Below are 12180 nucleotides of genomic sequence, written 5' to 3' on the forward strand. Positions count from 1 at the left end.
ATCAGTTTTGCCAATCACTTGAAATGAGCAAGCACTCATTTGTTCCCTACCTACCAGTATCTTTGTTCACTTGGTGTTTTTATCAGGGCATGACTTTTTGCCTTTCTTTGTTCTATTCACAATCTTCAGCGTTTTTTCACTTGTTACCATACTTTGCCCCTGCCTTTGCCTTTCCGGCAATTACACACTGTCCTTCCCCTGCTGCCAAATTCTAGCCCAGACATGCTCAGCATCACATCCAAGCACTTTCCAGTGCCAGGTGCAACTTGCTGGCTGCCCAGCCTCTCTCCCCACAGCATGGCAACCATGCATGGATGGTGGCATCCTGTTTCAGCTGAGTTTTGCCTTACCCAACACAACTGCTCTGAGCTTTGGTAAGAGGCAACAGTCTGAAGAGGAGAGCCCTGTGCACCAAAGTAGATGTGATCTGTAAGCAGCGCTCCCAGAGAAAGGTCTAGTGGGTGCAGAGTGCCTTTTATTTCTGCAGCAGGAAGTCCAGTGGGACCCTAGGTGCAGCCACAGCCTCTGGCCTCGAAGAACACAAACTGATGAGCCCGGAGGGGATGAAAAAGGGGAACAAACTGCACTCAGTGCAACCTCACAGTATAGTCTGCTGCAAGACAAACACTGACGGACACCTAGCCAGACAGTGGGAACTTGATGAGAAGAAACAAAACCACCCCTCTCCTCCTGCCCATCATCCCACAGCAAAATCCTACTGCCCCTCCACCCAGAGATTTAATATCAAGACACCAGTATAACCACTGCACTCATGTACTGCCCACTCCAAAATGCTCAAGATTTGTGGCTGTTGCGTGGTGCAGGAGCTGACCGGCTGTGGCATTACTTCAGCCAGGATCTGGTGCTCGATGCCCAGACTGCACCAAAACCGTGAGTGTCCAGCTCTGCGCATGATGACAGTCACTTGTCAATAACTTTGGTAGAGTTGTAAGGTAATTTTCAATAAATTTCAATTCTGAACCTTTCTAATGATCCTTGTTAGACTGCCCCTACTTTTCAAGTAGAGAGCAAACAACTTCACACAATAATTTCTGCATTAACTACTGCAAAGGCAACCAAATCTTTCAGGATGACACGTAGTACCAGCAACTGTGACATTTCATTCATACTCTAAGCAGTAGTCAAGCAATTACCGTAAAGTCTAAAATTGCAGGTTTTATTTTCTAACAAATGTAACCAACTGTTTTATTAATGAATCAGTGAGATTTGTCCTCCAACAAAATTAAACAACTGCATTGTCAGATAATTCAGTAGAATTCAACTAGTTTAGCTTTTTATCATACAACTCTCTCAGGATTCAGCTGTGTTGTACAATCACAACAGCTAACACTAAAGTGTTAGTGAAGATGATGGGTTTTAAATGAGGGAAATGTCCCCACAGACCACACCTGTTTATAAAACAGCAGGCCTGGAACAGAGGAGTAATTGACAGCCTTTACATATTCCCACCCAGAAAAGCCTTGAGAACACCGTGCACTTTGGCGTGCTGACACAAGCAGCAAGGAAGTCTGAGAGCCTAAAAAATCCGGAGCACGTGCAATTTCAATTGCTTGTGTAAACTGCACCTCTCATCCAAGTGCGCTACAGCCATGGAGTTAAAAGGCAGCACAACATGCAGGAACCTCAAGGCCTTGGAAGCCATTCAAAGGGTCCTCCTCACAAATAATAAAATAACAAGCATGCATCTGTTTTTTTTCTCTCCAGTGCTAAACACATCGTACTGAGACTGCTGGCTCAGAACCAAAGAAGGCTCCAAATCCCACTTTGTTCCAAGTGTATTCCCAATGGCAGCACAACACACTGCTCCAGCAAATGCCAGGAGATGGCATTAAAGTGCATACACATGTATGAGACCAATTTTGGTCTTACACGTGGCTGCTGAACCTGTTTCTGTCCTCACTGATAAGAAACGAATATCTGCAGCTGAATGACTGCAAGGAGTTGCCTCATGTCACCAACTCCACATGCTGCCCACAGAGGAACTCTTTGGAAACACTCCCCAAAAAAAGAATACCAGTAGCAGGATACGAGACAATCTTTCCAATTTGATTTTGATAATAACCAGAAATCACAGAAAGAATTGAAGCAGCTTCACAAGAAAGGTCAGACCTCAGTGCACCAACTTTAAAAAGCGTTAAGTATTAACATTTGGATTCATTGCTTGACAGACACTGTCAGCTCTGAAAGAAGTGTGCAGGAGTCAACAGCAGCACTCACAGTGACTCAAAGCCAGCCCCTAGAGTTCCTAGAAACCTGAGTCTCTATAACAATTCCCTTTTGGATCCTCTCCTGGGACCCACAAAAGCTTTTCATATAAGCCCTCCATTAACTCAGGAGGGAAAACAGGCTGTAAGAACATGGCAGAATTCAGGGGTCTCAGAGTACAGCAGTAAGAACAGCAAAAAAAAAAAAAAAAAAATATTATTAACTTTCTATTAGACCAGATATCAGCCTTCACATGATTAAAAAAAGCTGGGAAATCCTCCCCAAGAGATAAATGTAAATGTGCTACCAACAACGCAGATAGCCGTCATTTATCTCTATCTGCCTTGTAAAGCTAAGACGGCCTATTTAATTCAAAGTTAACTTTTTGTTTTGAGAGGTACATAACAACAGAACTATGCTTCACTGTCTCAAAGAAAATAAACAGGATCCAGAGAGAAACATTAAAATAATGAATAGCAATTAAAAAAAAAAAACAAACTGGAAAGCAATATATAATGATTTATATATGCAAAAGAGTTAGCAAAAATCCATGCCAGAACAATTTGGGCTTAAGGTCACTGTTTTTTCATACACATACAGAGGCTCTCATATATATATATATATTTAAAATTCAGGCTTCTGAAAGTCTTCCTAAGCATTTTGATGTCTGTCAAATTACCATGCTATTGATATACAAGCATCTCCGAAGGCCAGACCAGTTTCCAGTCTTAGTACTGCAAAGGAAGCGAGTTCTTTCATAATGCAAGTGCAGCTATGTTACTGCTTTTGGAACCATCACATTGGCCAAAAAGACAGTTTTAGGCTTAATAAATATTGTTTTCTGCATTTCTCATATTTCCTTACAGAACATGCTGCTGCAAACAAACATTTTAAACTTTTTCTTTCTAAAATCCAACTCTGAAACGCAACAAAACCACAAACCAGGGTCAAAACAGCCCATATTTTCAACAACACTGAACAGGATACACCATCTTAACTTTCTCTTTTTTATTTCCAAGTCTTTACAGCCTCCTCATGGGCCTTCGCAAAGTTTTAAAACTGAAGTTGGCTTTTATCAGGCAGTAACTAAAAGCATTATTTTGCACTCCAAATTTCTTGATTTTGCCACCTGCAGAGTTTGGGTATGCAGGTGGGTCAGATGGTAAACAATTAGCTAGAGCTCTGCAACAGCATCTTGAAGCAGACATGGGAAGATGACAACTTTAGTAAAAGTAAAAACAGAGACCTAGTTCGCATCTTCCTCTCAGAAAATACTTTTCCTTCTTCTTTTCCTCATAATTCTGAGCAAAAAAATCTACTTCACTGCCTGTGAGAAATTCCCATGTTTATATAAAGTCCAATGGTTCAACAGAAAGTAAGGTTTGTTTTGTACACACACACACAAATATCCTTAGTTATCCTTGTCTAATCGTATTTCCATTGCTATTTCCAAAACTTACTAAGACAAACACACACACACACAAAAACAACCCTCAGTTTTATACTCAATTTGTACACTACTTTGGGGCCAGGAGGTGGAGAAGAAGATAAGGTGAAAAAACCACCAGCTTTGCTCTCTATCTTCCTCATTTCAGTTGGCAGTCTGGACATAACATAGAATGGTGGACTCCTGAGACAACAAGCAAACACCTAAATTATTCATACTAATCACGTTTCTCCCAGGTGATTAGCTTATTTGATGAAAGCAAACTCTTCCACAAATGCAAAGCAAATATTTGCAGTGTGTACTCAAAACACTGTAAAAGAGTTAATACGCACCATGGTCACATGCAAGAATAATATTTGATATATACTGTCCCCCACCCATAAGTGGACAGTGCCCTTCTGTTCTGATGAAGAAGGGAGTTGGTCATTTCGCAACAACCACCAAAAAGAAAAAGACGCTTCCCAAAGCAGATACTAAAGCAAGTGGATAAAGAATGATGTCCAAGACAACATAACTAAAATGTTTTTGAAAACTCAGGTTTGAATTTATAACTAATACTGAACTACAAGTGGTGTTGATGTTGTTCTCCTGCTCATCTTTTTACTTAGGTTACTATGGTAAACACCAAAACTACAGAAAAGACTCCTTCACCCACAAGTAATGCAGCCAGAGCCACGGCCATGGCTCGAGCACAGCTTTCCTAGAAGACATTCCCTCGTCAAATAAAAAGATGTGAGTCATTAAAAGCTAAGTTTGAGTCACCTTTGAGTACCTATGAGGATGAAAGCCAGGTAACAGCTGTGCCTACAACTCTTTATTGCACTGCATTAGATAGATTTCAGGACCCTTTATGCTCTGCTTATAATAATCAAAGCAGAGTACTGGGGTTGATCGTTCAGAAGCAGACTTTACACAAATTCCTACAAGTGAGCAAACTGTTGTTTAGGCTTTCTTCAATTTTGTCATAATTTGCCAGTCTGCAACAGTGGAAAAACGGTGAAGCTAAATTCTTACACTATGGCAATTTTCAGACTGCTGACACTGGTCTACGATTCCAGATGTCAATAGTTTAACTGCAAAACGGTAAAATTACTGCAAATTAAGTCCTCTTATGGGCAACTACGAAACAGCCATTATGGAGGTGAAAATAATTTATTAATGATAAACGTACTGACCAAGAGCTAAATCCTTTGTGGCCCACTGCCCACAAATGAGAAAGATTAGCCTGAGATTAACAGACATCTGAAATCCATTACCAGTGTATTAAAATGTAGAAGTAGAAGCATAAGTTCCTATTCTGAACTACTTATATTACAGAAGCAGCAAGTGCGGGGGGGGGGCGGGGGGACGGGACACACAAAGTTTACAAATGAACATGGACAAACACACCATTGCAGATGTTTACTTTTGCTTTTCTTTGGTTTTTTTCCCTCTTCTCTAAACACACAAAATGTGTCCCAACATCCCCTTTTTCAAAACACGGCCGGTTAAGTTTAACAAGAAAAATGACGTGTTCCCAAGCAGACTTGCACAGCCCTCGCAGCACGCGACTGGCCTGGCATTAAAAGCTGACCTTCTCCATGTGTTTGCTGAATGACTACACCAACAGGCTGTGCCACAAGACCAGTCTCTGCTCTCACACAGCTCTGTGGCCAGTCCTGAACCAAACACAACGGGAAATAAGACACCATATGCCCTTATCCCACCTGCTCAGACCAGGCTTGTCCTAACTCGAAAGGACTGTGCGTGGGCTCTGTCCCAATGCACAGGCTATGGGGAGTTTACCAAGTGCCAAAAATAAAAACAAAACATGAACAAACGATGTACATGTGTGTGCACCAGCTTGCAACTGTTCACACAGTGCTGCCACTGTGTGACTCGTCACATCATCCACCCAAAACCCATGAGCTGTCCCCCAGGCTACCCATCATCCCAGTGCACGTTTGACCCCACAGCTACTGACTCAAAGGCATTACTCCTAACACATAAGACACTGTCTGTCTCAGCCCCACACTTCTGAGGACTGACCTGCTCATCTCTCTCACCAACAGTGAGCAGAACAGCAGATCTGGCTGGGCCACTCCTCAGCTCCCCCTGCACTGCAGGAGAGGCAGCAGGGTCAGCCCTGGCGCAGGTACCGCCGCACAACCACCATCCCCACAGCAGGCCAAGAGGCAGGGGCAGGAAGAGGCAGGTCTGAAGGACTGAGGAAAGAGCAAAAAGACGCCACAATGTTCAGACCAGTGCCACACCAGCACAGGTGGGGCACCCTGGGAGCAACGTGAGAGAAGCAGAACAGAGATGACATCCTGCAGGTGACACAGGGCACCCGTCCCACACAACAGGCTGTAGCATTGAGGGAGAACTTCCGTGCACATTTTCACCTGATGCTGCCAGAGAGCAACAGGGAAACCAACCAGGGAATGATCACAAGTAAATGCTAACCTCGCAATAAAACAAGTTTTTCTAATCCAGAGAACTTGTAGGGCTGCACAAAGCAGGGGACAGCACCAGGCAACAGAGTGCAAGACATCCTCTTCCTCTGACAGTACAGAAACTACAATCATTTCAGGCATGGCCCAGACAGAAACTAAAAAAAAAAAGTAGAGATGCCATAAGACAGTATGCAAGAGATCTGCAGAAGATACAACAAACAAAAAGTGAAGAAATTATTAACAGAGAAAGACAAAGAAAGAACTACATAGGCACGAAAATGTAAAGCACAGTTTATTTGTCCTTTTAAAACAGGTCATTACAGGTGAGAAAGTTTCCTCCAGTAGCATGTATCCACAAACACAATTTCTCCATACACACTAATCCCTGTGCAAACAATGACCTCACAGCCCCAGCCTGCTATTTTTACCAGTATAGAAACTGGTGTTTCCATAGAAGCCTATGTAGCTTTTCAAGACACCATGAGCCATAAGAATGCAGAAGTGCCAATTTGTAACCACCATACCAAGATTGCCTTCATTTCTCAAAGTCCTCACCCACAGATGAGAAAGTCCATTTCAGGTAGCATACAAGCTGACACACATCAAAGGGTCTCTGGTCCAACCATGAACATCCTCCAGCCCAAGAAGGTGCACAAAAGTGAGAGAAATATACACATTCCAGCAGAGTTTGTTCAATGCAAACAGACAAGATTTTGATGATGAGTGTGACTGCAACAGCAAGTCTAAGAGTAATTAAATACAGCCACACATCACCTTTAGAGTATTTCCTACAAGGTCAAGTAGGACCTACAATGACGACAGAAGTTTGACAGCTCTTTGCAAACAAGTGCAAGACTCATTTGCCATTATCTCATGATCATAGAAAGCCACAGGGTCATCTCCTCAGTTTGGTGTGAAACATTGTACAGCTGGCCTGGGCTACTTCTCTCATTTATGAAATGTCTAAAAACAATTTAGAAATAAAGAATAAAACAACAGCTGAAACATTTGTTACCACACAGCACAGCCATGCAATGTTCCAGGGAAAAAAACAAAACATATTTTTTGCCCCCTGTACCGTCAGGCAAGCAATGCAATTTTGTAAAAGAACCGGTATTTTGGAAGACACAATGCAGACGGGGGCAGAGTTGACCCTAACAGCATCTAATACAAAGTTCAGCAAGGCAAAGTTCATCAGTGAATCAACTGCCACATAAAACAGAGACAAACAATTAACATAGCAGGAGTTCAGCCTGCCACCCTAGCTGTGCCTGGCAGAAGCATAAGGAGAGGAAGAGTAACACTGATTATCTTGGAAGAAGCTATTTCTTTATCTACAAGAGAACCTCCAATTTCACTGACCTCTTGCAATTCTTTTCAGTAAGCTGCTTTTAGCCCAGTTTCACAATAACCTGTGTTCCCTTAGGAATTTTCACCCAAGTGTTACAGGTGGGTGTGTCCATCTCAATTCTCCTCCTTTACTTCTCAAGATTATGTAAAGTAAATTTAACTTCTTTAGGCATCCAGTAAAACTTAAAATCAGTAAACCCTTGGTACCTAGACAAAAGTGGAAGTGGGGAACAACAGCCATGACTTATCAATTAAAAACAAAAGTTAGCCAATATCGAAAAAGGTTTTAGTGCTAATCACTAAAAACATACATTCTGTGCATACTGCAGAAATTGCTACCTTATGTAAGGGCAGTAATGGGACTAAAAAGTTTTCTCCCAAGAAACTTTTTCTTTTCTTTTAAACACACATGGATTTTTTTGCTCATTTTGTAAAACAACAATTTTTAAAAGACGCTAAGAACTTAATAAAAGCAGCTTTCACTATTGAACTTAATAAAGGCAGCTTTCACTATTACAAGTTAAGCCCAAGCATATATTCTAGGAAAAGTCTTAATGTAGTTAGACTTACCTTTGGGGTAAGTTTAATGACAATCTAAATGATCAGTGGTACTCCATACCAGCTCAGGTAGAAAATACTAAGATGGTTCCTTTCAGACAGCTTAAGCACTCACTGACACTCTCAGAGCTATTTTTCAGCTTTTCACTTTGAAACACTAACTAAATGGATAATCACTTTGGTTTTAATAAAAGTTATTTAAAGATAAATATAGCATAAACCTTTTTTCTTTTTTTAATATTCAGACATTTCTGCTGGCACAAAATCAACTTTTATTCATTTCAGTAAAAAAAGGCAGAAGGAAAAAGAAAATCTGGTTGATCCTAACTTATTTGTCAATGTTTCTTCTCCTGCCTTAGCCACCACCCAAGCTAGTTATCTGGTGCACAGGCATACCACTAGTCCCATGTCACTGTTTTCCAACTGGACTGTCAAAAATCATGGCACTAAGACCACAGGTTTTTTGGAAGGATGAGTCACCTCTGAAGTGTCTTAACACTCCATCCACAGCTCCAGACCTCATTTGTGCCTCTCGACTAGAGCCAAAGTTGTGGCCAGGGAGAAATTGCAATGGACAGCCTCACAATGCGAAGCAGGCTCATTCTCCTACTGCCACTCTGGATTCTTCCTGAAGCAAACATTATAACTACATTTCTTAAGTATTCCCTAAACCCTCTAGCAATTCTGCAGTCTGGGCACCTCAACTGCTTTGCTCTCTCTCAGGCAGCTAGTAAGCTACTCCCTTGCTAACTCTACCTTCAATTTCTCCTCCACATCTGGAGCACTATTTCACAGACACAGCAAAACCAACAGGATTAGGAGTAATACCACCAAGCAATCAGGAGAGGTCAAAGTGCTGGGCATCAGCTGTCACTCCCAGGCTGCAGTGACACCCTAGCAGGAGCCCACTGGGCGACGATACCATCTACTGCCCCAAGCAGCTCCAGTCCACAGGGTCAAACGCTCCCCAGTGATCAAAGACAAAGGTCCAACAGAAATGCCTGACTGAGCCAACTGCATCACACTCAGAATTTTCCTAGCACTTGATATCTATCTACTCAAAGAAAAATATGCCCTGCCATAGGAAAAGGCTGGAAAACGTCCTCTGCCTGGCTAGTTTCATTCTATGCTTCTACTATTTTATGCATTTTCCTTCTCACAGACAATCACTGTGCATCACATATCAAGACCGTTTGCTTCACATCTTGAGTACAGCAGTTTATTGTGGTGCAAATGTTCCTTAATGTGCCAGCTGCAAAACTGCATCCTCAAAGGCCTCTCTCCAGAAGTCCTCAAAACCCAAGCACTAACAATGTCATACACATGAAATTACTCTTTTTTTGGTCCAATGACTACTTCCTTGAAGTAGAAAGCTAAAAATTTTGATTTTAGCATCATTTGTGCATCACCTGACAGTACTGTCTTTTTGTTTGTGCCAGACTTGTGCGTTTCACAGAATCACAGAATACGTTGAGTTGGAAGGGACCCACAAAGATCATCAAGTCCAACTCCTGGCTCCATACAGGACCATCCCCAACAGTCACACCATGTCCGTGAGAGCATTGATCAAACCCTTCTTGAACTCTGTGAGGATTGGTGCTGTGACCACTTCCCTAGGGAGCCTGTTCCAGTGCCCAACAAAAGGTAAAAAAACCTTTCCCACCTAAACCTCCCGACACAACTTCAGGCCATTCAGGTCCTGTCTCATTATGCTGCTTTAGCAACCACATAAATCTTCAAAATTTGCTACTACCAGTTGTGGCAACCAAAATCACCAGGATGAAGGGGCAGGAGTACAAAAAAAAAAAAAACCAAAAGAACAACAACAACAACAACAACAACAACAACCAAAAAAAAAAAAAAAAAAAAAAACCACACAAAAAAAACCGACCACCAAAAAAAAACACCTCCAAACACAACAACAAAACCTTTTCTTGTCAACACCTGTCACAGACTGTTATAAAAGATATCTTTTTACTCCTGACTTTCAAATATAAGAAAAGGTTTTTAAGGATACTGGAAGCTTTTTGATAGGCTAGTCCAAATACACATGACTTTAATTCTCTCAAAGTCTGTAGCGTGAAGCAGTATTCAAATGCCTACTGTGCTACATTTCTTATTTCAGAATCTGATCCAGAAAGAAAAAACAGCATGAAGCAACCTGTGGAAGCATCCAAACAATCAGAATAGCAAGAATCATAGGGTGGAAATCAAGGAGATGATAATGATCTTCTCCTCACTCAGGGCAGCTGCAAATCCATGGACCTACAAATCAACCATTTCTCATTCATCTCTGAAATAGCTCTTCACAAAAATTGCTATTTTGACAATGTCTTTTGCCTCCATACAAATTTCCCTACTTGTTAAAGCTAAACCTAAGGCAGAAACTATAAGACCACATCCACCTCCCTGGTGCACTTGCCACAAGAACAGCAAACCAAGAAGACCACCCCAAAAGCAAGATCTTATGATGCACATGCACAGGAAGTCCGTTAAAAGACGGTTAATACTTCACTGCTTTTGTTGTGTTCGGTTTATTCAAAATAGGTTAGCGAGCTCCCAGGGAACCCACTAACCTAGAATTAAAAACTGAATGAAAAAATGTTTTGGAAAGAGACTTTCTCCTTTATGCCCCAAGATGATGAACTCTGTATACTCCCCTCATCTCTGGGGAAATTTCTGATTTCTTTATCTCCTTTAACTTCTGCTAATACCCCTACATTAAGATCCTTTGCTTCTAGGGGCTTCACATCAAATTACAGTAGCTTCAGCTGATTTCCCCAGGGCATGCAGTCAGACAATGAGATGAAGATGCTGCAAGCTGCAGGTTTTGCTGCTACAGGAAAAAAAAAAATCCCCATGATTTCACCATACAGTAATGTAAGCCAAGAGAATGAAAATTAATCTGGAAATAAATTCTAACCTTTCTAATGTACCTTTGCTGGCTCTTCTTCATGAAGCCTACGCTATAACATTCCTTCAGTATATAGAGCACACACAAGTCTGTGAATGTGTCTACTTACAGCAGCAAACCAAAATAGTTTAGAAGATGCACACAAGCCAGGATCCGTTTAGGCAAGTTTCCTGAAGCATTTCAGTATGACAACAGAAGGATGTTTCCACCATGCAAGTGAATATCTACAAACTTTACTCCCAAAAGGCAAGTTCATTTTTGAAAATGAGTAATTACTAGAAAAAATTTTAAGCACCTGAATGACCTAAAATAATCACTTTTATTAAAAATCACTCCAGTCAAATCACTTTTTCCTCTCCAAGTCTCAAGAACTAATTATTTTCAATAATATTTTTATTATTGCCATAGTAGCCAATTACCTAAATTACATCTCTCTGCCTACAAAGGAAACAATCTTAAGTACAGCATTAGAGACTGCTGCTTTCTGACTACCTCTCAATGAAGAAAGCATGCAGGTAATAAAGTTACACAGGAAAAATTCCGCATCCAAAATGTAATAGCTCCCAGATGAAAAAATCAGAAACTTCTGTATTTGTGCAGGGAAATGCAGCTTTCAGTAGTTTAGCCTTCTTTTCACAAGGGGAGGCAGAAAAAAAAATCCCCTCTGCAGGTAGGAATTGGGGCACTTAGGCAAGCACAAGTAATCAGCACCAGCTGTCAGCAGCCACAGTAATTCTCACATCCTGTTTCCAAACCATCTTTGTAATTCCCATGGAGATGAGGCACAGGAGCCTAATGTGACGCTGGGTTCAGATGAGAAGGCTCCCAGTGGGGCAGAAGGGGGAAAGCCATGTGAGGAAGTGTTGCAGTGCAGGACAGACCCATCATAACCATCCTGTTCCCACCCCCCAGGCTTAGTCCTTCTGCCAGCTCCCAGCAAGACTCGTGTTTTATCCCATCTATTTGCTCTCAAATTTAAGCTAAGGGCAAAGACTGGAGATAAATGAGAAAAGTATTTGTGGCTAACTGCTGCCATCAGAAAACGGTGCTGTTACCCATGTTTATTTTAAGTCTTGTGATCTTTCTGGCTGGCATGGCACTGAAAGCTGTAATCACATTAACACATACCAAAGGAAGGAAGTGTTTCACTGGTAGACATCCAAGCATTTTAACCTGGACGCTCAGAGGAAACAAAATTTGTATTGAAAAAATAATGTGTGATGCTATTTCCCCAACCCTTCAAAATACAG

General features: G+C 41.5%; 1 protein-coding gene across 6 annotated transcripts in view; it reads right to left on the reverse strand.

Moving 5' to 3' along the window:
- Positions 1-12180, reverse strand: part of TMEM131L (transmembrane 131 like) — a 79998-nt gene that overhangs the window by 59529 nt on the left and 8289 nt on the right. The gene's annotated exons all lie outside the window — the stretch shown is intronic.

Source organism: Chamaea fasciata, unplaced genomic scaffold (genome assembly GCF_029207755.1).
Source record: "Chamaea fasciata isolate MVZ Bird 193981 ecotype frontalis unplaced genomic scaffold, bChaFas1.0.hap1 SCAF_6, whole genome shotgun sequence".
Lineage (NCBI taxonomy): Eukaryota > Metazoa > Chordata > Aves > Passeriformes > Sylviidae > Chamaea > Chamaea fasciata.